Source organism: Elephas maximus, chromosome 5 (genome assembly GCF_024166365.1).
Source record: "Elephas maximus indicus isolate mEleMax1 chromosome 5, mEleMax1 primary haplotype, whole genome shotgun sequence".
In the NCBI taxonomy this organism is placed as follows: domain Eukaryota; kingdom Metazoa; phylum Chordata; class Mammalia; order Proboscidea; family Elephantidae; genus Elephas; species Elephas maximus.
The window spans coordinates 72875301-72902856 of record NC_064823.1 but is presented as its reverse complement, the minus strand read 5'-3'; the positions used below and the strand labels follow the sequence as shown (position 1 = coordinate 72902856).

The following is a 27556-nucleotide window of genomic DNA, read 5'->3' as shown; positions in this document are numbered from 1 at the left end:
TTACTGTTTGCACCACCTGGGAAATTCATCGACATGATTTGGGCAGTGAAGTAGTCCATGTTAAGCCTTTTACACAACAATGTACCATGTTTTCCCTATAATTTCATATTTTCCTTGTCACTTAAAGTTTCATAATAAAAAAGAAGTTTCATCAAAAAAAAAAAAGTTTCATCATAGGCATGTATAATTAAAACATTTAAGCCAAAATAACATGCCCAGTGCAGAAAATTTTAAAATTGCAAAAATGTCACTGGAAAAAAAAAATCACCACCAATTCCCCAATACAAAGCTAACCACTATTGACATTTTTTATGTATATCCTTCCATTTAATCCATTTATAAAAAATAATTCGTTCACAGGACCACTTCTCATTGAGGCTACTCCCAACCCTGGCAATAAAACCATGTCTCCTGCTTCTCTTTCTGTTTGCTACACCTGGGGAGCAAGGATTCAGCTCTTTCAGAAGTGGTGTTCAACATTATGCTATGGCTTAAAATGATTATCTGAACAGCTGAGACCCCTACCATGTCTCTTGAGTTGGTATGAAGGGGCAGAGTCTATCTATCAAACTAGGAATCCAGTTCAAACCCGTACAGCTTGTCCCACAATGTATTTCTGTCTGCAGAATCAAAGGCAGAAATACTTTTTGTTGCATGAATGAATTTGAGTTACCTTAAAACTCCCAAAACATATGAAGATATCCTGAAAGACCTCAACTAAAATCAGATGCCTTACTTATCACCCAGTTGCCACAGAGTCGACTCCAACTTACGGCAGGCTCTTATGTGTCAGAGTAGAACTGCGCTCCACAGGGTTTTCAATGGCTGATTTCTTGGAAGTAGATCACCAGGCCATTCTTCTGAAGCACCTCCGGGTGGACTCAAACTTCCAGCCTTTTGGTTAGCAGCCAAGCACATTAATTGTTTGCACCACCTAGGAACTCCACTTGGTCCTGCTCTCGACCCTAGTTCTTTCTTTCTTTTTTTGATTTATTGTGCTTTAGGTGAAAGTTTATAGCTCAAATTAATTTCTCATACAAAAAATCATAAACATATTGTTACATCATCCTAATTGCAATCCCTATAATGGGACAACACACTCCCCCTTTCTGCCCCAGGTCTCCTGTGTCCATTCAATTAGCTCCTTCTGCCTTCTCATCCTGCCTCTGGACCGGAGCTGCCCATTTAGTCTCATGTATATACTATCTACTTGAACTGGAATTGACTTGAGGGCACTGAGTTTGGTTTTTTTTTTTTTTTTTTGGTATCTACTTGAACTAAGAAGCACACTCTTTATGGATATTATTTTATGTTTTATAGTCCAGTCTAATGCTTGTTTGAAGAGTTGGCTTCAGGAATGGTTTTAGTTCTGGGTTAACAGGGAGTCCCGAGGACCATGTCTTCGGGGGTTCCTCTAGTCTCAGTTAGACCACTAAGTCTGGTCTTTTTATGTGAATTTTTGAGTTTCTGGACCCTATTTCTATTAACCAGTTTGAGCTGTCCTTAATGGGATCAGACAAAGGAGAAGAGGGTACCACCAGCTCCTGGAATTGCAGAGGGCTTCATTCTAATCACGTTTGTATGTTTGCAGGTCAGCAGACCTTTGGACATCTCAGGTTTAACATCCTGGATAAAAGAACCAAAAGACCTATGAAGTGCATGATTGTACTTTTAAATCTTGCTGAGACTCAAATTTGAATTGGAATTACCTGTCCTTCATAGTCATGTGGACTGGAGAAGGTCAATCAGTAACTGCATCGGCATTTGTACAAAACATCTCAAAGGGACTTGGCTGACTTTTTTTTTTTTTAACTTTTTTGGTAAATAGTCAACTTTGCTAAAGGATTTTAACTTTTGTTTGGTTGTGAAGGGAGAGAAGGAAAAATAACTTCCCCCAAAATGCTAACTCCTTCTATTTGTGATGGAAGTAAAAAGGTCTGAGATAGTGCTGATCCTTAGCCATAGAGCAGATAATAAACACTGAACAGAATGTTGAATTTGGGTGCTGTCTGTAATCCATGACTTGAGCAAGTCTCATACAATATTTTGTAATTTCAGTGAGTGCTCTATTTAGTACAAATGGGTCTCAAAACTTTAGTGAAATACAATTACCTTGTGGTGTTCATACGAACCCAAGAAACATTTAAATATTGACAGAAACTTAATCCAGGAAAAAGGCAGCAGCCTGTGCAAATACTTGATCAAGAAATATTTCTTATTCCTAGAAGCTTCCTGGAGCATTGATGGGTGAGTGGTAGAATTTTTTCTTCCATGTGGAAGATTCAGATTCAATTTCCAGTTAATGTACCTCAGGTACAGCCAGCACCCGGCTGTCATTGAAGGCTCAGGTGTTGCTATGATGCTGAACAGGTTTCAGCAGAGCTTCCAGACTAAGACATACTAGAAAGAAAGGCCTGACAATCTACTTCTGAAAAACCAGTGAATGAAAACTCGATGGGTCACAATAGTCCTATCCCCAACTGATCGGGGGGATGGTGCAGGACTGGGCAGCATTTCACTCCATTGTGCGTAGGGTCCCCATGAGTCAGGACTAACTCAATGGCAGCTGATAACAACAACAGTGACAAAAGCCTCCAGATGTATTCTTCGAGAACATCACATATGCTCCAAAAGGAAAAAGGAGACCCTTAAATTCACACAAATTTGTCTCCATTTTCATTCCCTCAAGTAAAATATTATAAAGTTTCAATGCTCAGTTCTTAAAAGCTAATTTTTTAATAAAACTAATGATGGAAAGGGTGGCCCTTGTAGTTCCTGCTCGGTGCTGAGGGCTTCCTCTAAAACAAACAAACAAACATGTTGCCATCTAGTCGATTCCAATTCAGGGCGACCCTGTAGGACAGAGTAGAACTGCCCCACAGGGTTTCCAAGGAGCGGCTGGTAGATTGAACTGCCAACGTTTTGGTTAGCAGCCATAGCCCTTGACCACTACACTACCAGGTCTCTAGGGCTTCCTCTACATTTTGGTAATCCCTGTGTTCCAGCACTTAGCCTTGTACTTAGGGCTGGATTTCCCAGGACAGGACAGCAGCCAACAACAACAAACTAAGCTCATGCTTAAGGCACCAACAAAACAGCAGAATAAAATAAAAGAAAAATTTGGAAAGATGATTAGCCTCCACAATCAATGTAATTATTGAGGAAAATCCTTGAGGAGTGTGGATGGGTGGCATACCACATATACATATATATTTTTTTAATTTTATTTTGCTTTAGGTGAAAGTTTACAGAGCAAATTAGCTCCTCCTTCGAAAGTTTATACACAAATTGTTTCGTGACATTGGCTGCAATCCTTGTAATGTGTCAGCACTTTCCCCTTTTTCACCCCAGGTTCCCAGTTTCCATTAGTCCAGTTTTCCTGTCCCTTCCTGCCTTCTTGTCATACCATACATTTTTTTCAGGCCTCTGAAAGTTTCTGTCTGGTCCTGGTTGAATTTTAAGCTCATCAGTTGTTTTCAGGTCCTTTTCCTCATCTGAGCTTCCCAGGTACTGGCCATTCATCCTTTCAACCTAACACAGTGTACGGAGCAGTCGGATACTTGGATGCTCACTTTGGTGCTCGATAAGTGTTTAAAAAAAAAATAAGTGAATGAACAAATGTATGAAGACAGATAGAGTAGCTTTCACACACATACAATTTTGGGGTCTTTAGAGTAAACGACTAGACATCAGAAACACCACCCCCTACCTCCACTTCCCTTTTATGCAGGACCCTTGAGATGTATTTGCTTTAGGCACCTTGGAAGTAAAAAAAAGAGGGAGGAAAAAAAGCTTTTCTTTTCTCCTTTCTTTACATTTTGCAAATGAGAAAGACTAATTATTCCCTCAACATTGTAAAATATGGAAAGCTGCTTTGGTAATATTGCTGATGATAACAAAACTACAAATCAGGAAAGGTAACAGGGAGCCAGATCATAATGAATTTTAAAAAATTATTCTTGGCATATATTATGGATTGAATTGTGTCTCCCTAAAATATGTGTTGTAAATCCTAACCTCTGTGCTTGTGGTTATAATCCCATTTGGAAGGGGTTGTCTTTGTTACGTTAGTGAGGCAGAATTGATGCGGGGTGTATTTTGAGTCAACCTGATATAAAAAAAAAAAAAATTTTTTTTTTTTTATATAGAGGAGATTAAATGCAAGCTGGCAAGGCAAGATAGGGGAAGACAGATGCCAAGCCAGTGAAGGTTGCCCAGGAGAATAAACTCAAAGAGACAAGGACTTTCCTCCAGAGCTGCCAGAGAGACAAAGCCTTCCTTTAGAGCTGGCACTCTGAATTTGGACTTCTAGCCTCCTAAACTGTGAAAAAATAAATTTCTGTTGTTAAAGCCATCTACCTGTGGTATTCCTGTTAAAGCACCACTAGATAAATAAGACAGCATATAAAACAGAGACTTTTAGAATTAACTTCTGACAATAAAGGAACTAAGTACCTTGAAATGACTGAAATATAAATCCTGTCCCATTCCAGCAACTAATATCAATAACAGGTCTTGAAACCGATAATAAAATAAGAGAGAAACTTTCCAAAAGGAATTTAGAATGCCCTGTTTAAACACACCAGACTCCAGTAGTGATACAGTGATTTCTTCTTCAATGATTAAGAAAACTTTATGTCTTTTAGGAAAAAAAAAAAAATCTTCTAGAAGCACATTTTTAAGATGTCACAGTAATAACAAGCTCCTAAGAATCCCTACTACCATCTTTATTTAAAAGACAACTTCAGGTTGCAGACATGTGTTTTCAGGATTCACCTAGGCAAATGATCAACACCTACCACTCAATTCTTCCTTGGCTTGTGCTAGTTACATGGTAAGATTTTATATAAGGAGCTCTGGTGGTATAGTGGTTTCAGTGCTTGGCTGCTAACTGGAAGGTCAGTGGCTCAAACCTACCAGCTCCTCCACGGAAGAAAGATGCGGCAGTCAGCTTCTGTAAAGATTACAGCCTTGGAAACCCTATGGGGCAGTTCTACTCTGTCCTATAGGATCACTATGAATCAGAAATGAGCTGATGGCAGTGGGGTTTTTTTTTTTTTTTCTTTTAACAGTTTATTACATTTTCTTACTATGATAATATATAACATAAAATTTGCCATTTTAAGTATATGAATCAATGGTGTTAATTATATTCACACAATTGTGTGCAACCATTACCACTACTTGTTTCCAAAACTTTTCCATCACCCCAAACAGAAACTCTACTCATTAAGCATTAACTCCTTATTGTTATTTTTTTAATAGAAGTTTTTCTTTTTTGAAAGAAGAAGTAAGAGAAAGACAAAAGGTTTCCAGCACTGAGAGGCGCTTTGTATTACAAAACACTTACCGCTCTCGGGTTAACTACAGTGGTCCACACTCCAAGAGCAACTAGGAGAAGCACAGCCAGGGAGGGAAAGGAGCACTGAACTGCTTTGCTGTTGCAATGACCAAATATATTTCCTAGAGCTGTAATCAGCAAGGGTGGAGTTGGAGGTGGGACCGGAGGAAAAACAGAAAAAATTCTTGCCTTTGCTGAATTCACAATTGCCTCTAGAGTCCATATTTTTCTATTTAAGCGAGTGGACAATGTTTTTTTATCTCATTTGTCTTATGTGACATTTCCCCGACAACATTGTTCCCTTAGAAGCATGATTTACTAATGGTTGTACAACCACTCACACTTTATGAAGGTTCAAGCTTTGTTAATTTATTTGCTGTGTTGTTAGGTGTCGTCAAGTCAGTTCTGATCCATAGTGACCCCATGAACAACAGAATGAAGTACTGCCCAGTCCCAGGCCATCCTCACAATTGTTGCTATGTTTGAGCCCATTGTTGCAGCCATTGTGTCAATCCATCTCATTTTATTGATATTTGCAGCTGTTTCTTCTCATTTTGAGTTGTGCCACATCAGCAAATGAAGGTCCTGAAAACTTTACTCCATCCAAGTCATTAAAGTCGCCTCTACTTTGAGGAGGCTGCTCTTCCCTAGTCGTATCTTGAGTGCCTTCCAACCAGTGCTACATCAGACAATGTTCTCTGCTTTCCATAATATTTTCACTGGCCAATTTTTTCAGAAGAAGATTGTTAGGTCCTTCTTCCCAATCTGTCTTAGCCTGGGACTCCACTGAAATAGTCCACCATGGGTCACCCTGCTGGTATTCGAAATACTGGTGACATAGCTTCCAGTATCACAGCAACACACAAGCCACCACAGTACAACAAACTGACAGATGAGTGGTGGTGTGTTTATTTAGGATTCCTATTTTTTTTTTATAATTCATTTTGGAAACCCTACCGGCATAGTGGTTAAAAGCTATGGCTGCTAACCAAAAGATCGGTGCTCCTTAGAAACCCTATGTGGCAGTTCTACCCTGTCCTATAGGGTCGCTATGAGTTAGAATCGACTCGGTGGCAACGGATTTGGTCTGGTTTTTGGTATAATTCATTTAGGGGACAGTGGTGGTTCAGTGGTAGAATCCTTACCTGCCGTTTGGAAGGCCCGGGTTCGTTTGACGCCTGGCCAGTGCACCTCACGCACAGCTACCACCAGTCTGTCAGTGAATGCTTGCACGTTGCTATGATGCTGAGCAGATTTCATCCGGGTTTCCAGACTAAAGCAGATTAGGAAGAAAGGCCTGGCTTCCAAAAATCAGCCAATGAAAACCCTATGGATCACAATAGTCTGATCCAAAACTGATGATGGGATGGCACAGGACCAGGGCAGAATGGGGCAGTGTTTCATGCCATTGCACATGGGGTCATCATGAGTTGGGGCCAACTTGATGACAGCTAACAACAAAATTCATGTATTTTAGGCTTGATGACAACTAACAACACAAAACTCATTTATGTTCAAGCATTTAAGGCTCTTGAAATGTGTTTAAAAAACAAATAAGGCAGCTGGTCTTAGGTCTTAAAAATGCTAAAGAGTTTTCAAACTTCCTTTCTGCCAGGTTATTGGGCCTCATGTTCCAAGTTTAAGAGCTCTATCATGTAGACAAGGAAGACATTGAAGGGTTGGGAGCAGAGCAGGGAAGTGGTCAGCGGTGCTATGGAGCCATTGACCAGGCAGCAGGGTGGAGCCTGGGTTCCGGAAGGGTGAGGCTGACATTAGAGAGTGCAGGGGCAGTTTCATAGAGTATGAAAGATGCAAAAGGTCAGAGCAGGGATGGAAGGAGAGAGGGTGGATTTAAGAGAAAATCTAAGAGGTGGCCATTCTTAAAAATTAGGTGGAGGAGTGAGAAAGGGAATGAATCATGTAGTGAATCATTAGATATGTACCTAGATACACAATACTGGGACATATAAAAACCTGAGTTGTCTCAGGAGTTGATAACTAAAACTTTGTTAGTTTAGCAGAGATTAAAATGTCCTCCAATCCTATTGGTGTGACCCTAAGAAGTTGTACTTTGTTTCATAATGTTCAAACATAAAATTCAAGTGACTCACATGACTAAAACCCTATTTTATGTTTGTACAGAGGGAGTTGTTCCTAGAGGAGGGACATAAGTAGAAAAGGGATACGTTGGTACTTAGTTTTTTCAAAAGAAAATTTTCCTTCAACTATTAAGTTAGATGACAGCACCTAACAACATTAGTAGTCACAGATACCATTGAATAGAAAGCTCAATTGTCGTTGTTGCTATTAGGTGCCATAGAGTGTTGTACATGACAACCCTATGTATAACAGAATGAAACACTGCCCAGTCCTGTGCATTCCTCACAATCATTGTTATGTTTAAGCCCATTGCTGCAGCCACTGTGTCAATCCATTTCCTTGAGGGTCTTCCTCTTTTTGGCTAACCCTCCACTTTACAAAGTATAATGTCCTTCTCCAGGGACTGGTCCTTCCTGCTAACATCTCCAAAGTAGATGAATTAAAGTCTTGCCATCCTTGCTTCTAAGGAGTATTCTGACCGTAGTTTTTCCAAGACGTATCTGTTCATTCTTCTGGGAGTCCACAGTACATTCAATATTCTTCGCCAACACAATTCAAATGTATCAATTCTTCTTCTGCGTTCTTTATTCATTGTCCAGCTTTCAAATGCATATGAGGCAATTGAAAAGCATACAGATTGAATAAGTATGGTGAAAGGATACAGCCCTGACACACACCTTACACATGGTATCCCCTTTTTGTTTGAACCACTGCCTCTTGGTCTATGTACAGGTTCTGCATGAGCACAATTAAGTGTTCTGGAATTCCCATTCTTTGCAATGCTTTCCATAATTTGTTATGATCTCCACAGTCAAACGCCTTTGCATAGTCAGTAAATCGCAGAAAAACATGTTTCTGGTATTCTCTGCTTTCAGCCAAGATCCATCTGACATCAGCATGACATTCCTTGAATCATGTCCTCTTCTGAATCCAGCTTGAATTTCTGGCAGTTCCCTGTTAATGTACTGCTGCAATCATTTTTGAATTATCTTCAGCAAAATTTTTCTTGTGTGTAATGTCACTAATATTGTTAGATAATTTCCACATTCTGTTGACTCAACTTTCTTTAGAATGGGAACAAATATGGATCTCTCCCAGGCAGTTGGCCAGGTAGTTGTCTTCCAAATTTCTTGGCATAGATGAGTGAGTCCCTCCAGGGCTGCATCCCTTTGTTGAAACAGCTCAATTGGGATTCCATCAATTCCTGGAGCCTTGTTTTTTGTCCATGTCTTCAGTGCAGCTTGGACTTTGTCCTTCAATACCATTGGTTCTTGAGCATATGCTACCTCCTGAAATGGTTGAATGCCAACCAATCCTTTTTGGTACAGTAACTCTCTATATTCCTTCCATCTTCTTTTAATGCTTCCTATGTCGTTCAATATTTTGCCCATAGAATCCTTCAATATTGGAACTCGAGGCTTGGATTTTTTCTTCAGTTCTTTCAGCTGGAGAAATGCACAGCATGTTCTTCCCTTTTGGTTTTCTAACTCCAGGTCTTTGCACATTTTATTGTAATATTTTACTTTGTCTTCTCCAGCTGCCCTTTGAAATCTCTGTTCAGGACTTTTAGTTCATCATTTCATCCATTTGCTTTAGCTACTTGATGTTCAAGAGCAAGTTTCAGAGTCTCTTCTGACATCCATTTTGTTTTTTCCTTTCTTTCCTGTCTTTTTAATGACCTTTTGCTTTCTACATGTATGGTGTCATTGATGTCATATCTCAACTTGTATAGTCTTTGGTCATTAGTGTTCAATGTGTCAAATCTATTCTTGAGATGGTCTCCAAATTCAGGTGGGATATACTCAGGGTCTCTATTTGGCTCTTGTGGACTTGTTTTAATTTTCTTCAACTTCAACTTGAACTTACATATGAACAATTGCTGGTCTGCCTGCAGTCGGCCCCTTGCCTTGTTCTGACTGATGGTATTGATCCTTTCCATTGTGTCTTTCCACAGATGTAGTTGATTTGATTTCTGTATTTTCAGCCAGTGAGATCCATGTGTATAGTCACCGTTTATGTTGTTAAAAAAATATATTTGATCTCACCAAAATAGGAACTGAAGGAAAATTCCTCAACATAATAAAGGGCATCTATACAAAGCCAACAGCCAACATCACTCTTAATGGAGAGAGCCTGGAAGCATTTCCCTTAAGAACGGGAACCAGACAAGGATGCCCTTTATCACCGCTCTTATTCAACATTGTGCTAGAGGTCCTAGCCAGAGCAATTAGGCTAGACAAAGAAATAAAGGGCATCCGGATTGGCAAGGAGGAAGTAAAATTATCTCTATTTGCAGATGACATGATCTTCTACACAGAAAACCCTAAGGAATCCTCCAGAAAACTACTGAAACTAATACAAGAGTTTGGCAGAGTCTCAGGTTATAAGATAAACATACAAAAATCACTTGGATTCCTCTACATCAACAAAAAGAACACCGAAGAGGAAATAACCAAATCAATACCATTCACAGTAGCCCCCAAGAAGATAAAATACTTAGGAATAAATCTTACCAAAGATGTAAAAGACCTATATAAAGAAAGCTACAAAGTACTACTACAAGAAACTAAAAAGGACCTACTTAAGTGGAAAAACATACCTTGTTCATGGATAGGAAGACTTAACATAGTAAAAATGTCTATTCTACCAAAAGCCATCTATACATACAATGCACTTCCGATCCAAATTCCGATGTCATTTTTTAATGTGATGGAGAAAGAAATCACCAACTTCATATGGAAGGAAAAGAAGCCTCAGATAAGTAAAGCATTACTGAAAAAGAAGAAAGTGGGCGGCCTCACTCTACCTGATTTCAGAAGCTATTATACAGCCACAGTAGTCAAAACAGCCTGGTACTGGTACAACAACAGGCACATAGACCAGTGGAACAGAATTGAGAACCCAGATATAAATCCATCCACATATGAGCAGCTGATATTTGACAAAGGACCAGTGTCAGTTAATTGGGGAAAAGATAGTCTTTTTAACAAATGGTGCTGGCATAACTGGATATCCATTTGCAAAAAAATGAAACAGGACCCATACCTCACACCATGCACAAAAACTAACTCCAAGTGGATCAAAGACCTAAACATAAAGACTAAAACGATAAAGATCATGGAAGAAAAAATAGGGACAACATTAGAAGCCCTAATACAAGGCATAAACAGAATACAAAATATTACCAAAAATGACGAAGAGAAACCAGATAACTGGGAGCTCCTAAAAATCAAACACCTATGCTCATCTAAAGACTTCACCAAAAGAGTAAAAAGACCACCTACAGACTGGGAAAGAATTTTCAGCTATGACATCTCAGACCAGCGCCTGATCTCGAAAATCTACATGGTTCTGTCAAAACTCAACCACAAAAAGACAAACAACCCAATCAAGAAGTGGGCAAAGGATATGAACACGCACTTCACTAAAGAAGATATTCAGGCAGCTAACAGATACATGAGAAAATTATCTCCTTCATTAGCCATTAGAGAAATGCAAATTAAAACTACGATGAGATTCCATCTCACTCCAACAAGGCTGGCATTAATCCAAAAAACACAAAATAATAAATGTTGGAGAGGCTGCGGAGAGATTGGAACTCTCATACACTGCTGGTGGGAATGTAAAATGGTACAACCACTTTGGAAATCTATCTGGCATTATCTTAAAAAGTTAGAAATAGAACTACCATACAACCTAGAAATCCCACTCCTCGGAATATAGCCTAGAGAAATAAGAGCCTTCACACAAACAAATATATGCACACCCATGTTTATTGCAGCTCTGTTTACAATAGCAAAAAGCTGGAAGCAACCAAGGTGTCCATCAACGGATGAATGGATAAATAAATTGTGGTATATTCACACGATGGAATACTACACATCGATAAAGAAGAAGAATGAAGAATCTGTGAAACATTTCATAACATGGAGGAACCTGGAAGGCATTATGGTGAGTGAAATTAGTCAGAGGCAAAAGGAGAAATATTGTATAAGACCACTATTATAAGATCTTGAGAAATAGTATAAACTGAGAAGAACACATACTTTTGTGGTCACTAGCGGGGGAGGGAGAGAGAGTGGGAGAGGGTTTTTTACTGATTAGTTAGTAGATGAGAACTGCTTTAGGTGAAGGGAATGACAATACTCAATACACAGAAGGTCAGCTCAATTGGACTGGACCAAAAGCAAAGAAGTTTCCGGGATAAACTGAAGGCTTCAAAGGTCAGCGGAGCAAGGGCGGGGGTTTGGGGACTATGGTTTAAGGGGACTTCTAAGTCAATTGGCAAAATAATTCTATTATGAAAACATTCTGCATCCCACCTTGAAATGTGGCGTCTGGGGTCTTAAATGCTAACAAGCGGCCATCTAAGATGCATCAATTGGTCTCAACCCATCTGGAACAAAGGAGAATGAAGAACACCAAGGTCACACGATAACTATGAGCCCAAGAGACAGAAAGGGCCACATGAACCAGAGACTTACATCATCCTGAGACCAGAAGAACTAGTTGGTGCCTGGCCACAACCGATGACTGCCCTGACAGGGAGCACAACAGAGAACTCCTGAGGGAGCAGGAGAACAGTGGGATGCAGACCCCAAATTCTCACAGAAAGACCATACTTAATGGTCTGACTGAGACTAGAGGAATCCCGGTGGTCATGGTCCCCAAACCTTCTGTTGGCCCAGGACAGGAACCATTCCCGAAGACAACTCATCAGACATGGAAGGGACTGGACAGTGGGTAGGAGAGAGATGCTGATGAAGAGTGAGCTATTTGTATCAGGTGGACACTTGAGACTGTGTTGGCATCTCCTGTCTGGAGGGGGGATGGGAGGATAGAGAGAGTTGGAAGCTGGCAAAATTGTCACAAAAGGAGAGACTGGAAGGACTGACTCATTAGGGGGAGAGCAAGTGGGAGTATGGAGTAAGGTGTATATAAACTTATATGTGACAGTCTGACTTGATTTGTAAACGTTCACTTGAAGCTCAATAAAAGTTAAAAAAAAAAGTGCCTTATACACTATAAAATCTTACAAAAGACGAACTATCATGCCACTGTTTATACTGAAAATAAATTATTTTCTTTTTTTTAAAAAAAATATAGATATATTTGCAGTGAATAAGTCATTGGTCTTGCAAAATTCTATCATGCAATCTCTGGTGTCTTTCTGTCACCAAGGCCCCATAGTTTTCAACTACAGATTCTTCTTCTTTGTTTCTAACTTAGGTATCCCAATCACCAGTAATTATCATTGCATCTTGATTGCATGTTTGATCACTTTCAGACTGCAGGCGTTGGTAAAAATCTTCAATTTTCTTATCTTTGGCATTTGTAGTTGGTGCCTAAATTCGAAATAGTTGTATCAACAGGTCTTTCTTGTAGGTGTATGGATGTTATTCTATCATTGACAGTGTTATACTTCAGGATAGATCTTGAAATGTTCTTTTTGATGATGAATGTGATGCCATTCCTCTTCAATTTGTCATCCCTGGAATAGTAGACCATATTACTACCTGATTCAAAATGGCCAGTATCAGTCCATTTCAGCTCACTAATGCCTAGGATATCGATCCTTATACATTCTGTTTCATTTTTGACAACGTCCAATTTTCCCAGATTCATACTTTGTACATTCCACATTCTGATTATTAGGGGATGTTTGCAGCTGTTTCTTCTCATTTTGAGTCTTGCTGCAACAGTAAATGAAGGTCCAGAAAGCTTCACACCATCCACATCATTAACGTCAACTCTCCTTCGAGGGGGAAGTTCTTTTCCAGTCATATTTTGAGTGTGTTGCCACCTGAGGGGCTCGTCTTTCGGCACTATATCAAACAATGTTCTGCTGCTACTCATAAAGTTTTCACTGGCCTAATATTTCAGGAGTAGATCTCCAGTTTCTTCTTCCTACTCTGTCTTAGCCTGGAAGCACTGCTGAAACCTATTCACCACGAGAGATGCTGCTGTTATTTGAAATACCAGTGGCATAACTTCCAGTATCACAGCAACATGCGAGCCACCACAGTAGGACAAACGGACAGACACATGGGGAGGAAATTCAATTTCAGCATAATAAATGCTGTCTTATTTCAAGCAACTAGTGAGTGAATAAGGAGCCCTGGTGGTGCAATGGTTAAGTGCTCACCTGCTAACTGAAAGGTTGGCAGTTTGAACCTACCGAGTGATCCTGTGGGATGAAGACCTGAAAATTTGCTTCCATAAAGATTACAGCCTAGAAAACCCTATGGACAGTTCTATGCTGTGACATAGGGTTGCTATGAGTCAAAATCGACTAAATGACACCAAAAAACAGCAACAGTGAGTGAGTAATAACTACTGCATAGATATGCCACTAAACCAATAAGGCGGAACATATCATCTCTGTGTCCTGGAAGAAATCACAACCTGAAAGATGAGATAAACCATACAGCCTGTGTGGAAATATCTTCAGGATCTTACAAAGCAAGAGGCCATCAAGTTCTATGCCACTTTGTCCATCTTGGGCAAATTCCTTAACAAAAAAAACTGTAATTTGTTGAGTACCTAGTATGTGCCAGGCACAAAATCATTTCACTTTGACAAATGTGTTAATATATATCCTTATCGTTTGATACTCACAGCAACTGTAGTTGACATTATCTTCATTATAAAGATATGGCAACTGAGCCCAGAAAAGTTAAGTAACATGCCAAAGGGCCTTATAACTGAAAACTTGTAAGGGTGTAATTTAAGCCCACCACCACCCCTACGTCAGTTTGTCATACTGTGGTGGCTTGTGTGTTAGCATGATGTGGGAAGCTATGCCACCGGTATTTCAAATATCAGTAGGGTCACTCATAGTGGACAGACTTCAGGGGAGCTACAGACTAGGTGAACTGGAGGAAAGGCCTGGTGATCTACTTCTAAAAATTAACCAGTGAAAAGCCTGTGCATCACAACAGAATGTTGTCTGATACAGTGCTAGAAAATGATCCCTCTGGGTTGGAAGTCACTTAAAATACACAGTGACTGCAATAATGGACTTGAGCAAACCAAAATGGCACAGAACTATTCTGTTGCACATGAGATCGCCAAGAGTCAGAACCCACTCAATGCAACTAACAACAACAATTTGAATCCAAGCCTCTTTGAGACAAAAGCTCATGCCTTTGCACTGATAACGTCACAGGACTTCGGCAAGAGTTACATAACATGAGGGAGAACTTGGATGCGTAGTTGGCAGGCATTAGAGACATGTTTCCCCCCGTCATCATTCCTCCCTCCTCAGGATAACCAAACCAGCTGCTGCCAAGTTGATTCTGACTCATGGTGGACCCACGTGTAAAAGTAAAACTGTGCTCCATAGGGTTTTCGATGGCTGATTTTTCTGAATCAGGTCACCAGGTCTTTCTTCCCAAGTGCCTCTGGGTGGACTTGATCCTCCAACCTCTCGGTTAGTAGCCAAGAGCATTAACCCTTTGTACCACCCAGGAACTCTGGATAAGGTTCTGTTTTTCAAGTTCTTCCACAGTCCCTAGTGTACCCCTCTTCTCTAAGGCAGGATATCTCCCTACTCCTTATCCAACTGGATGCCAAACCCTTTGAAGCAGAGGTATAGGGCTTTGTCATTAGTGTGACTTTAGAGTTGGGGCCAGGCCAGATAAAAGGTTGAGATAATTCAGGGTCCCATGGTATGGTATTAAAATGTCTTTAAAGTTGTAGCCTAAGCCAGCCACAACAAGAACAGGAAAGAATGCAGGAACCATTCAGGTATCAGCTGTTCTATGAAATGATGAAGAAACCAGGGTTTGGGGACTTTACGCATTTGACCCAATGAACACATGGCATCACTATGAGTTGGAATTGACTCTAAGGCAACTAACAACAACAACCCCAAATGAAGCAGCTTAAAAGGGACCCACAGGTCATCTGTTTTTGGGATAAAATCAGCTCACCAACTCTCATGTTCTAGTCTCTGATTCTTTTTTTCATTCATTTATGAAATACTTGTTGAGCACCTACTATACACCAGGTCTATGTGAGGGATACGATGGTGACAAACACTGTTTCTACTCTCAAGATGCCTATTCCATTTCACTCTAATAGGAAAAAGACAAAAGAAAAACACATACAAAAACAAACAAAACTCAATTAGGCACAACAGTGAATAAAACTGTTGCATGTTATTCTAAGGGCTGCTAAGGAAACCATCAAGGGGCTGATATTCTGAATAAGGAGGTGATGAGAGGGGCCTACCTTAGGCAGAGTTGGGTAAAGACCTTCCTGCAGAGATGGCGTTAGCGGAGACCCAAAGGAAAAGCAGTTGCTGGTGGTGTGGAGAGGGATGGGAAGAGCGTCCTGGTTGAGAGCATGGCATGAGCAAAGTCCCTCAGATAGCCTGAGCTCAGCAGGTTTGAGAAAATGAAAGAAGACATCCCCCAAGCACAAGCAATAAATATTCTAGTAGATGAAGCAAGGAGTGAGGGAATGGAGGCAAAGTTTTACAGGAGTGTTCAGGAAACTTTCTGTGGCGAGCTAAATTTTGAAAGAGACAGATTGGTGGACTGGAGTGCATGTGCATGAATGTGTGTGAATTCATGGTGGGAAAGCCATCAGGTAATTTGTTTGCCTTTCTATAATTGAAGGATAATGCATGGCCACAACCTAGTTTGCTTTGCTTCTTTCTTTGCAAACAGTCTCAGCAAGATTTGGGGCTGAGAATAGGTAGATTTAGTGGTTGATGACTGATTGCCTAAAAAAAATGATCAGGATGGGTGTGGGTGACCCCTGACATTGACTTCACTGATCTAGGGTGATTGCCATTTTCAAAAAAGACTAAGTAGCCACATGGTCCCCATCCATGTGGGATACTGACTGGAGCAAGTTGCTATAGGTGTTCCTCCAGGGGTTAGCCATTCAGCAAGTGTTTATCAAGATGTAGCAATTTCCAGTGTGGCCTCTGGAGTTGACATCACCCCTCATTCACTGTGGGACCTTGGACTGGTTATTCACCCTCTCTGTGCTTCAGTTTCCACATATGGCTGCTGTTAGGATTAAAAAGGTAATATGCCCTAGTACAGTCTATAGCATATAACAAGGACTCGCTAAATACTGATTTCCTTTTTTATTCATCCTAAATGAGAGGAGTGGAAAAAGGCAATCAGAGCAGAAAAAATAGGGAAGTAGAATGTGTAGACTTGCCACATAGGATGTGGGCAGTGAGAAAGAGCGAAGAATGGAAGACAATTCCAACATTTCTAACCTGGGACAGTTTGGTCAACAGTTTTATCACTTAGGACTTTTCTGATACAAGTCACAGAATAATTGACTCAAGTCGGCTGGAGCAAAAAAAAGGATTTATTGGCTCATGTAACTGAAAAGTCTTGGGTACAGCCAGCTTTAGAACTGACTTGAGCAGGGTGGTAAGAGCCCAGGTGTCTCCTCCTCTTGGCTCTGCTGTCCTTCCTGCTGACTTCATTCCTTCACAGACCCCATGTACCCAATAGTGGCATATCAGCTGCCAACAGCTCTAGGCTTGTCCACTCATATCCTGGTGCGAGAGAAAGCAATAGCAATGGCTAACAGCCATATTGCCTACTACGTCATAGCACTGCTCTAAGTTTTTACATGTATGAACATCTGTAATCTTCATAACAATCTTATGAGATAGGTAGTATTCCATAGGAGCCCTGGGGTGTGGAAATGGTTAACATGGTTGGCTGCTAACTGAAAGACTGGAAGTTCGAGTCCACCCAGAGACACCCTGGAAGAAAGGCTTGTCAGTCTACTTTTGAAAAATCAACCATTGAAAATTCTATGGAACACAGATCTACTCTGACACACACGTGGTGTCCAGGGGTCAGAGTCTACTTGACAGCAACTGGCACTGGTGGTTCTGTTTTACAGACAAGAATACTGAGGCATGGAGAGATTAAATAACTGGCCCAAAGTTACTCAGTAAGTGACAGGCAGTCTGGTTTCAAAATCTGTGCTCTGAACTGCCTCTTCTTTTTGGATCCAGTTGCACTTGTGTTTGGATCACTGAGGCCAGAAGACGGTGATGTCTAATTGGCCAGCTGCAGTCGCTTGCCCATTCCTGAAGTGGGCGTGAGGGACTGCCATCCAGTGCTCCTGGGCAGACAGGGGATTGCGGGGTGGCCCAGCAGAAGAGCGTCTGGATATTCTATTAAAAAACAAAGGCAACTGAATGCTCTGCAGGAAACCGAGAGCTTTCCATCACAGTTTAGATGAAAAATAAAGAAGAGAAAAGGGCTCTAGGGAGAAAATGATGAGCTCAGCATTAGAAAGCTAAAGTCTGAAGTGTTAGAAAAACATTAGTGCAGAGATATTGTGATAGTTGATTGGAAATTTTGACTCATACCTGAAGCAAAGTGATAATAAAAGATTGGAAGTAAAATGAGAGGCAAAGGAAAACAGGGGTGGCAGTATTAATACTAGGTGAGGTAGAATTTCAGGTCACAAGCACTTAGAGTATAATGAGCATCACTACATGGTAATAAATTCATAAATAATAAATAAGTCATAGAGTAGGCATCAAACAACTTAGCAACTAAACACATAAGGCAAGGAGAACTTTATAAATATACAACTATAATGAGAGATTTAAGGTACTTCTCTTAAAATTAGCCAGAATTAATAGTCAAATCCTTCAGACCAACTGAATAACACAGTATACACTAGTCAGAAAATTATTCAGATAAACTGACTAATACTATCAAATAACTTGATGTAGTAACATAGCACTACTAGAGAAAATATGTTTTTCATTAAAATGAAAAGTTTCATAAAAGTTTTTCATATACTTGGTCACCAAGAAAACTTGAACAACAAAAATAGAATTTACAGATCACATTTGCTGATCAAAAGCTAAGAAATTATAAATAAGTCTTATCTAGACATTTGTTCCTTAGTTTCAAACTGTTTAAGATTTTAGGTCACCTTTATCATAAATTTATAATTTTTCATTCAGAAGCACCACGTAAGAAAGACCTGGGGATCTACTTCTGTAAAGATTATAGCCAAAAAAATCCTGTTGAGCAGTTCTACTCTGTAACATGTGCGGTTGCCATGAGTCAGAATCAATTCGATGACAACAGGTTTGAGTTTTTGGCTTGTAGGATTGATGATCTGGGGTGACCCACCGAGAGTCTATTATCCTGAGAAGTCAAGGAATCCCTGGGAAAGAATTCATCCCAAGATAAAGAAGAATCAAGAGAAATATGTTGGAGTCAAAATCAGTGTACTTGGGGAAAGAAAATTCTGAGTACATAGTATGTGTTGCGAACTGATGTCCAGTCCAGCCCCAATTCATGCTTCTGTTCTGGAGAGGGGAACTTCAGAAAAGGCCAAGTGGATCTGGAAAGTCTGCTACAGGTTCACCCATTCATTCATTCAGCAAATGTTTATTAAGAGCCTACTATGCGTCCAGTATGGTTCTAGCGGCTGAAGATGCAGTTGTGAACAAAAACAGACAAAAATCCCTGCCCTCGTAGAGCTCACAACCCAGTCGTTCTCTTCCTCAGCTGTAAGGTTCAAGGAGAGAAAACACGTCTGATACTTCTTTACATCCCAGTACCAAGAAAAGCTCCTGCCACATACACCAAAACCAAACCTGTAGCTGTCAAGTTGATTCCAATTCAGAGTGACCCTGAAGGACAGAGTAGAACTGCCCCATAGGGTTTCCAAGGCTCTAAATCTTTATGGAAGCAGACTGCCAAGTCTTTCTCCTGCGGAGCAGCTGGTGAGTTTGAACTGTCGAACTTTCAGTTAGCAGCTGAGTGCTTTAACCACTGTGCCACCACCAGGGCTTCTCCTGGTACATGAGAGGTACTCAATAAGTATCTAAAAATGACACAGCACTTTGGCTCTATATCCTGCATCTGGATGTTTGTGGATGTGTCTGATTTCTCATTTGGCCTATAAACTCCTTAAGGGCAAGACGGTGTCTTACACATACAGACATTTGTTGCCTGACATGTTTGATGAAACTCTGACACAGGTAATGGAACTGGGAATGGGCATGAAATTGAAGGGATATATGTAAAAAGTCTTTGTGACAGGACACTTGCTGAGTTTGGTGACCCTCTAGAAGCCAGGGCAAAACAAAAAAGAGGATGAATCCAAGGTTCTGGTGCTCAGCAACTGGGAAAACAATTCTATTAGGATGAATATAAGAAACTTTAAAAGCAAAAGGCAAAACTAGTCTTGGTGAAATATGAATAGAATTTTTTATTCTTAGATGCACATTTTTTATTCTCAGGCAATCCCTGCAATGACTCTTAGCCACGATTGACGAGGCTGTATCTTTGCATGTATATCCTTACCAATGGCTTAGATTCCTAACAATGGAATTACTTAGTCAATGTTGTTGTTCCTAGGTGCTGTCTAGTCGGTTCCAACTCATAGTGACCCTGTGTACAACAGAACAAAACACTGCCCAGTCCTGCACCATCCTCATGATCATTTTTATGCTTGAGCCCACTGTTGCAGCCACTGTGTCAATCCATCTCGTTGAGGGCCTTCCTCTTTTTCGATGACCCCCTACTTTACCAAGCATGTTGTCCTTCTCCAGGGACTGACCCCTCCTGAAAACATTTCCAAAGTATGTGAGATGAAGTCTCTCCATCTTTGCTTCTAAGGAACATTCTGGCTGTATGTCTGCCAAGACAGATTTGCTCGTTCTTTTGGCAATCCATGGTATACTTAATATTCTTCGTGAACACCATAATCTGAAGGTGTCAATTCTGCGGCCTTCCAAATTCATTGCCCAGCTTTCGAATGCATGTGAGGCAATTGAAAATACCATGGGTTGGGTCAGGCGCACCTTAGTCCTCAAGGTGACATCTTTGCTTTTTAACATTTTAAAGAGGTCATTTGCAGCAGTTTAGTCAACAGGTATGTGTGTTGTTTTCCAGAGAAGTTTCATTTAGGTGTCTTTATTGGTATGGCCAGGAAATACCCAGCAGCTGATGTGAAATGTGTGTCTGAAGAGAAGGGGTTAGGTCCAGAGAGGTGTATCTGAGTTTTCTATGTTGAGGTGAGAGCTGAAGTCTTGAGAGTGAGAGAACGAGTCAACCAGGGAGAGGCAGGTGCAGAGGTGGGAGCTCCCAGGACTTAGGGTTGAAGACCTGGGGTAAGCCCAGTGGTGCTACTTACTGACCAAGTGACTCGGGGTAAACCACTTAACCACTTGCTCTGAACCTTGTGTCCTAAATTATACTAGTTGCTGTCAAGTTGATTCTGACTCTGGCGTCCCTGTGTGCCACAGAGTAGACCTGCTCCTTCTTGTCTGTAATGTCTATGAAAGTAGTTCAACAGTCCTTCTGCTGAGTTGCTGGGTGGGTTTGAACTGCCAACCTTTAGGTTAGCTGTCAATCGCAAACCGATTCTCAAAGGGCTAATAACGTCTTGTTGGGAGTATCAGCATAAGGTATGTAAACTAAAAAAAAAAAAACAAACCCAGTGCCATCGAGTTGATTCTGACTCATAGTGACCCTATAGGACAGAGTAGAACTGCCCCGTAGAGTTTCCAAGGAGCACCTGGCAGATTTGAACTGTCGACCCTTTGGTTAGCAGCCAGGGTTTCCAAACTGTGCAAGTTAAGGATGTTTAGTGGCAAATGGCCTTGTCTCTGCATCTCCTCAAAAGAATCCCCTTCGTCCTTCAGATCTCAACCCCAGCAGCCTTCCCTGACCTCCCCAGGAGCCCAGTGCTCTATCATGGGCTCTCTACTGCCTTCTGTGTCCCAAGGGAGCAGGCTAGATGTCCATTTTGCTCTTCCTTGAATCACAGTGCCTGGCACATTGCTGTCACTGAATAAATATTTGTCGAGTGAATAGAGGAAGCAGAAGCAAGTGAGTAAAAACAACAAGGAGGATAAAGTCAGAGAAGGGGGAAGAAAAACAGAAAGCCACAGCTGGAGACAAAGCAAGAAAGGCAAACTTTTGAAAAGGAGGTGAGGTCAACAATGTTGATTGCTTTAAGAAGCGAATGTGAATGAGGAAGGAGAAAACCCCCCCGGATTAACTGTACCACCCCGCTGGCATTAGAATGTAACTGCCTAAAGCAGTTGTGGCAAAGCTGTTGATGAAAATGATCACTGTGTTTCCAAAGAAGGTAAATGTAAATATTTAAAACCCTCCCTATCTCCTTTAGGCTTTGAACCCTAGGTAACCACGTCCTGTGAAACCAGAAGAAAAAAGGCGAGTTAATACAGCAGAGTAACCTGAGCAGGGCTGTAGAACTAGGTGTGTAAAATATTCTCCCCAAAAGGTCTGTAGTCGCAGCTAGAGAAGTTTCTAATTGCTAAATGTTTGTTCCAAACCTAGGTGCTGCAACGAATCCCAGTTTATTTACTTTGATTTGCCTCTGGAGAAAATTTCAGCAGTTAATTGGGGCCCATGCATTTGCATAAACATTTAAAAACTTCCACATGATATGCGAAGCTGGAGGATGAATAAGGAAGACCAAACAAGAATTGACACCTTTAAATTGTGGTGCTGGCGAAGAATGTTGAATATATCATGTACGGCCAAAGGAATGAGAAAATCTGTCGTGGAAGAAGTACAACCAGAATATTCCTTAGAAGCAAGGATAGGGAGACTTCATCTTACATACTTTGGACATGTTATCAGGAGAGATCAGTCCCTAGAGAAGGACATCATGTTTGGTAAAGTAGAGGGTCAGCGAAAAAGAGGAAGACCTTCAATGAGGTGGATTGACACAGTGGCTGTAACAATGGGCTCAAGCGTAACAACGATTGTGATGAGGGTGCAGGGCCCGGCAGTGTTTCATTCTGTTGTGCATAGGGTCGCTATGTGTCGGAACCAACCTGACTGCACCTAACAACACCATTATATCATAGTACACTTATTTTCTAAGCCCATTTTCTAATCTTGCCTTATGAAATATTTGGAAAATATTTCCTTCCTATTTGATCCTACAGGTAAGAATGCCTGAGTCGATGCGAACATCTCCAAACTTTCTATACAAGCAATCATAAAATAAAGTTCAGTATCTTTATCCCATGGGACATTGTTGATTCAGAGCTAGAATTCTCACCTTCTATGCCGGAGACCCAGGTTTGATTTCTGGTCCATGCACCTCATGTGTAGCCACCGCTTGTCTGTCAGTGCAGGACGAAGCCCTGATGGTGCAAATGGTAAGTGCTCGACTGCTAATCAAAAGGTTAGTGGTTCAGACTCATTCAGCGATGTGGGAGAATGACCAGCAATCTGCTTCTGTAAAGATTACAGCCAAGAAAATACTATAGGGAAGTCCTACTCTGTCACATGCGGTCGCTGTAAATGAGAATTGACTCGATGCCACCTAAAAACAACAATGATGCTGAACAGGTTTCAGCTGAGCTTCCAAACTAAGACTAGGAAGAAAGGCCTGAAGATCTACTTGCAAAAACTAGCCAATGAAAACCCTATGGATCACAATAGTCCCATCCACAGCCAGTCATGGGCCAATCTGATGGCAGCTAACAACAACATCTTCATGGGATGTTTCCATCATCTTTCCTCAGTGAATAGTAGGGACTTCCAATGGTTATATTTTTTATTGGGGTGGTTTCCTAGAAGCTCCACCAGGGTGACTGTCCTTAACACATCCCTGGGAAGTCAGAAGATTTATGAGCTCAAAATCCGGAGTCTGATTTGAGAGCAGCTAACAACAGCAACATACCCATAGTTATTAAGGCAGTCATTTAGCTAATCCAGAGAATCCGTGATTAGACACAATGCTAAAAAAAAGAGAAAACCAAACCAAACCAACCCAAGCCAAACCAAATAGACAGGATTTACACATAGGTGAAGCAATTAAATGCCAATTAGTCAAATATCTTAGGCGCTCCTAGATGGTGTGAATGTTTAAGCACTTGACTACTAGTCGAAAGATTGGCAATTTGAACCCATCCAGAGGTGCCTCGGAAGACAGGCCTTGTGATCAGCTTCTGAAAGGTCACAGCCTTGCAAACCCTATGGAGCAGCTCTACCTCGGCATACATCAGGTTGCCACGACTTGACATTGAATCAATGACAACAAATTAACAACAGTCAAACGCCTTGTGCATGAAGGGTGTGCATGAATTGGTGGGTTCAACAGGTGAAGGAAATGCAGAAATCTTTTATGTCATTCAATAAATATATATTAAATGTGACTAAAGAGGCCTGGTGCTGCAATGGTTAAATGCTGAGCTGCTAACAGCGGTTTGAACCTATAAGCAGCCCATGGGTGAAACCAAAACCAAACCAAACCTACAACCATCCAGTCGATTCCGGCTCATAGCGACCCTGTAGGACAGAGTAGAACTGCCCCATAGAGTTTCCAAGGAGCGCCTGGTGGATTTGAACTGCCGACCTCTTGGTTAGCAGCTGTAGCATTTAACTACTACGCTACCAGGGTTTCCATGGGTGAAAAGACCTGGCAGTTTGCTCCAGTAAAGATTACAGCCTAGGAAACTCTATAGGACAGTTCTAAACTGGAGTCAACTCAATGACATCTAAAAAATATGACTAGAACCAATTCGTATCTAGGACCTTAGCACTTAAAAATGAATAAACCAGTCCAAAGAAAAATACAGTCAGGAATAGGAGAAGAAAACAGAATGTGTGTCTAACTGCCTCCATGAACAACAGCCTTCTTTGCCATGAGACCAGCAGAGCTGGATAGTGCCTGGCTACCATTACTGAATATTTTGATCAAAGAGTCTATAGAAAAATCCTGATCAAAAGGGGGAAAGTGTAGAACAGAATTTTAAATTCTCATAAACTTCAGACTTTCTAGAGCCATGGAGGCTGGATAAACCCCTGAAACTATTGCCCTAAGGTAATCTTCAAACCTTAAACCAAAAATGCCCACTGAGTCTTCTTAAAACCAAAGAGTAATTTAGCTTAGCTGGTAAAGAATATCTACCTTGAGTATTGTGCTCTTTTAAGAACTATCTGTATGGATTCAAAGTGACAACAGCAACTCAAAAAATTAGATGGGAAGCTTAAGGGCTGTACTTTTTCCAAGACAAATTTATTTGTTTTCTGGCAGTCCACGGTATATTCAACATTCTTCGCCAACGCTGTAATTCAAAGGCGTCAATTCTTCTTCAGTCTTCCTTATTCACTGTCCAGCTTTCGCATGCATATGAGGTGATTGAAATACCATGGCTTGGGTCAGGCATCCCTTAGTCCTCAAAGTGACATTTTTGCTTTTTAACACTTTAAAGAGGTCTTTTGCAGCGGATTTGCCCAATGCAATATATTATTTGGTTTCTTGACTGCTGCTTCCATGGGCATTGATTGTGAATCCAAGTAAAATGAAATCCTTGACAACTTCAATCTTTTCTCCATTTATCATGATGTTGCTTATTGGCCCAGTTGTGAGGATTTTTTTTTCTTTATGTTAAAGTGATCCATACTGAAGGCTGTGGTCTTTGATCTTTATCAGTAAGTGCTTCAAGCCCTCTTCACTTTTAGCAAGCAAGGTTGTGCCATCTATATAACGCAGGTTGTTAATGAATCTTCCTCTAATCCTGATGCCATGTTCTTCTTCATATAGTCCAGCTTCTCAGGTTATTTGCTCAGTGTACAGAATGAATAAGTATGAATAAGTAAAGATAAGTTTTATGATTTTATATTTAAATTGTTTGACCAGGTATTCAGCTCCTGGTTAAACACAGCTCTGTGAAGATAAGAGATCCCCTTGTCTCATATGTCTCTATGTGCCTGTCTCCCACAGAGCATTGCATCTTGCTCTGTGGGGAGACTGGTATATAAAAAACAGTTATATAGAGACATATATTTCTATATTGTGTGTCCAATATGGAAATCATAGTTACCACATCTGTGAGAGACAGACATTTAATAAAATCAAAGATGATAGAGGGTCAGTGGAGAATTGCCATTCGTTCATTCTTTTACTAATTTATTGAGAACTTATTCTGTGCCAGCCACTGTTGTAGGCACTGTGTTTATAAAAGTGAACGAAAGAGACAAAAATCCCTGCCCTTGCAGAGCTTAAATCCCAAAGGAGAGACAGATGAATAAGAAAAACAAGTTATATATTAACCAAAAAAACAAAAACAACCAAACCCACTGCTGTCGAGTGGATTCCAATTCATAGCGACCCTGTAGGACAGAGTAGGACTGTCCCATAGGGTTTCCAAGGCTGTTCATCTTTATGGACGCAGGCTGCTACATATTTCTCCCCAGGAGCATCTCGTGGGTTTGAACCACTGACCTTTTGGTTAGCAGCCAGATGCTTTAGCCACTGCGCCACCAGGACACCTTCATATATGATACATCAGATAGTAATTGCAATGAGCAGAGAATGAAAAATGAAAGTAAGTTTGTTCAGGGATGTAATTCCCAGCAAATGGTTGACATTTACCCAGCGGTGGGTTCAAACTGCTGACGTTTACATTAGCTGCCAAGCCCTTAACCACCGAGCCACCAGGGCTACAAGTTTAATTACTTACATGGTAATTGGGATGGAGAGGAAAAGGTAAAATTCCATCTCAAACTGATTCCCCCTGAAAAGGTCCTTTGTCCCCAGGTGAGCTGACAAAGAAACCTCTTCTATGCCTACATAACCCCTTGATATGTTTTAGGTTAAGGGGTACATACGAAAATGGGAAGGGGAGGGAGAGGGAGGTGCCCGTTGATGTGGTCTGAGCTCAAGGTGCATGATAGTCTTGTGGTCAGCCTTAATGGTGTCAAAGGAAGAACACTCCCTCCCCTTCTGGAATTTGAGATCAGATCTTGCCAGCACGCAATTACGGAGTTAATCATATACCTTTTTAGGGCACTAGGGGAGCTTACAACCCAGGCACTAGGGGAGGAAGCCTACTTCCCCCAGGGTACATTCTTTCAGTACAAATTTCAGGATAAGGGTCATTCAGGTGGTTGTGGAGCAAAACTGCTTTTGCTGCCTGGCAGTAACAGAAGGTGTGGGGAAAAATAAAGCAGGGAAGCGGGATGGGGAGTGTTGAGGTGGCGCTGTTTGCAATTTTTAATAGGGAAGGTGACATCTGAACAGAGGTCTGAAGGAGTTACGGAGTGAGTTACGCAGACCAGGGAAGAGTCTTTCAGGCAGAGGAACTACATCTGCGAAGGCCCTGAGATGTGTCCTAGGGTAAAATCACCAAAGTTGGAGTAAAGCAAAAAGAAACGTTTTATTTGGCATGTCTTCAGACATGCCAAATAAATATGCCAGACATATTTACAGAATCATCAGCATATATTAACATTGCAAATAGGTAAAATCATTGAAAGTTCACCTTTTCACAGACTGGCTAAAAACTGCTAAACCATTTTGATCCTACATTTCGAATTGTCTTTCTTAATAATCATTGGGGGGGGGGCGGTCTTCATTTATCCAAAAAATCTTACTATTCACTAAATGCTAATAGAAACAGATAAGAGTGGAAAGTATGCAGGTCTTTTGTGCTCTGTTAGAAAGTTTCCCTAAAAGATGTTTTCCAAGATTGACCTAGCTATTGTCTTTGTACCTCAGGGCCCAGTTGAGGCGTCCTTGTAAGTCCTCGCGGGTCCTTTTGAATCCGGTTCCAGCTGGGTCACATTCTTTATGCTCAAGGACAGGGAATAATGGCTCCAATTTTATCTCCTAAATCAGATGGGAGCATGCCTGGCACTTTGAAGAAGAGTGAGGAGGTCAGAGTGGCTTGGGCAGAGGGAACATAGGTGGAAGATAACCGGGGACAGGTCATGAATGGTTTTGTAGGCTATTTTAAAGACTTTGGCTTTAACTCTGGGTCAGAGAATGTTATGGGTTGAATTGTGTCCTCAGAAATATGTGTTGTAAATCCTAACACCTATGTGGCACAATGGTTAAGAGCTCAGCTGCTAACCAAAACATCGGCAGTTCAAATCTACCAGCCACTCATTGGAAACCCTATGGGGCAGTTCTACTCTATCCTACAGGGTCACTATGAGTTGCAATCAACTCAATGGGCAATGAATTTTTTTTTTAACTTTCTTCTCCTCTCCCCTGACCAATCTGAAAATATCCGTAGTAACAACTATAAAGCAACTATCTCCATAAAGAGTATCAGCAAGAACTGGTAAGAGTGTCTGTCTCCAGAGAGAACAGGGTGGCTGG

At 41.0% G+C, this 27556-nt stretch overlaps 2 protein-coding genes across 2 annotated transcripts in view; both read right to left on the bottom strand.

Annotated features, from left to right (window-relative positions):
• LOC126077025 (placenta-specific gene 8 protein-like) overlaps nt 1-5426 on the bottom strand; it is a 50161-nt gene extending 44735 nt beyond the window's left edge. The window contains exon 1 of the mRNA XM_049885910.1: nt 5351-5426. The gene's annotated coding sequence lies outside the window, so the exon portion shown is untranslated. The remainder of the gene's footprint in view (nt 1-5350) is intronic.
• HELQ (helicase, POLQ like) overlaps nt 1-27556 on the bottom strand; it is a 508107-nt gene that overhangs the window by 185733 nt on the left and 294818 nt on the right. The window lies entirely within an intron of this gene.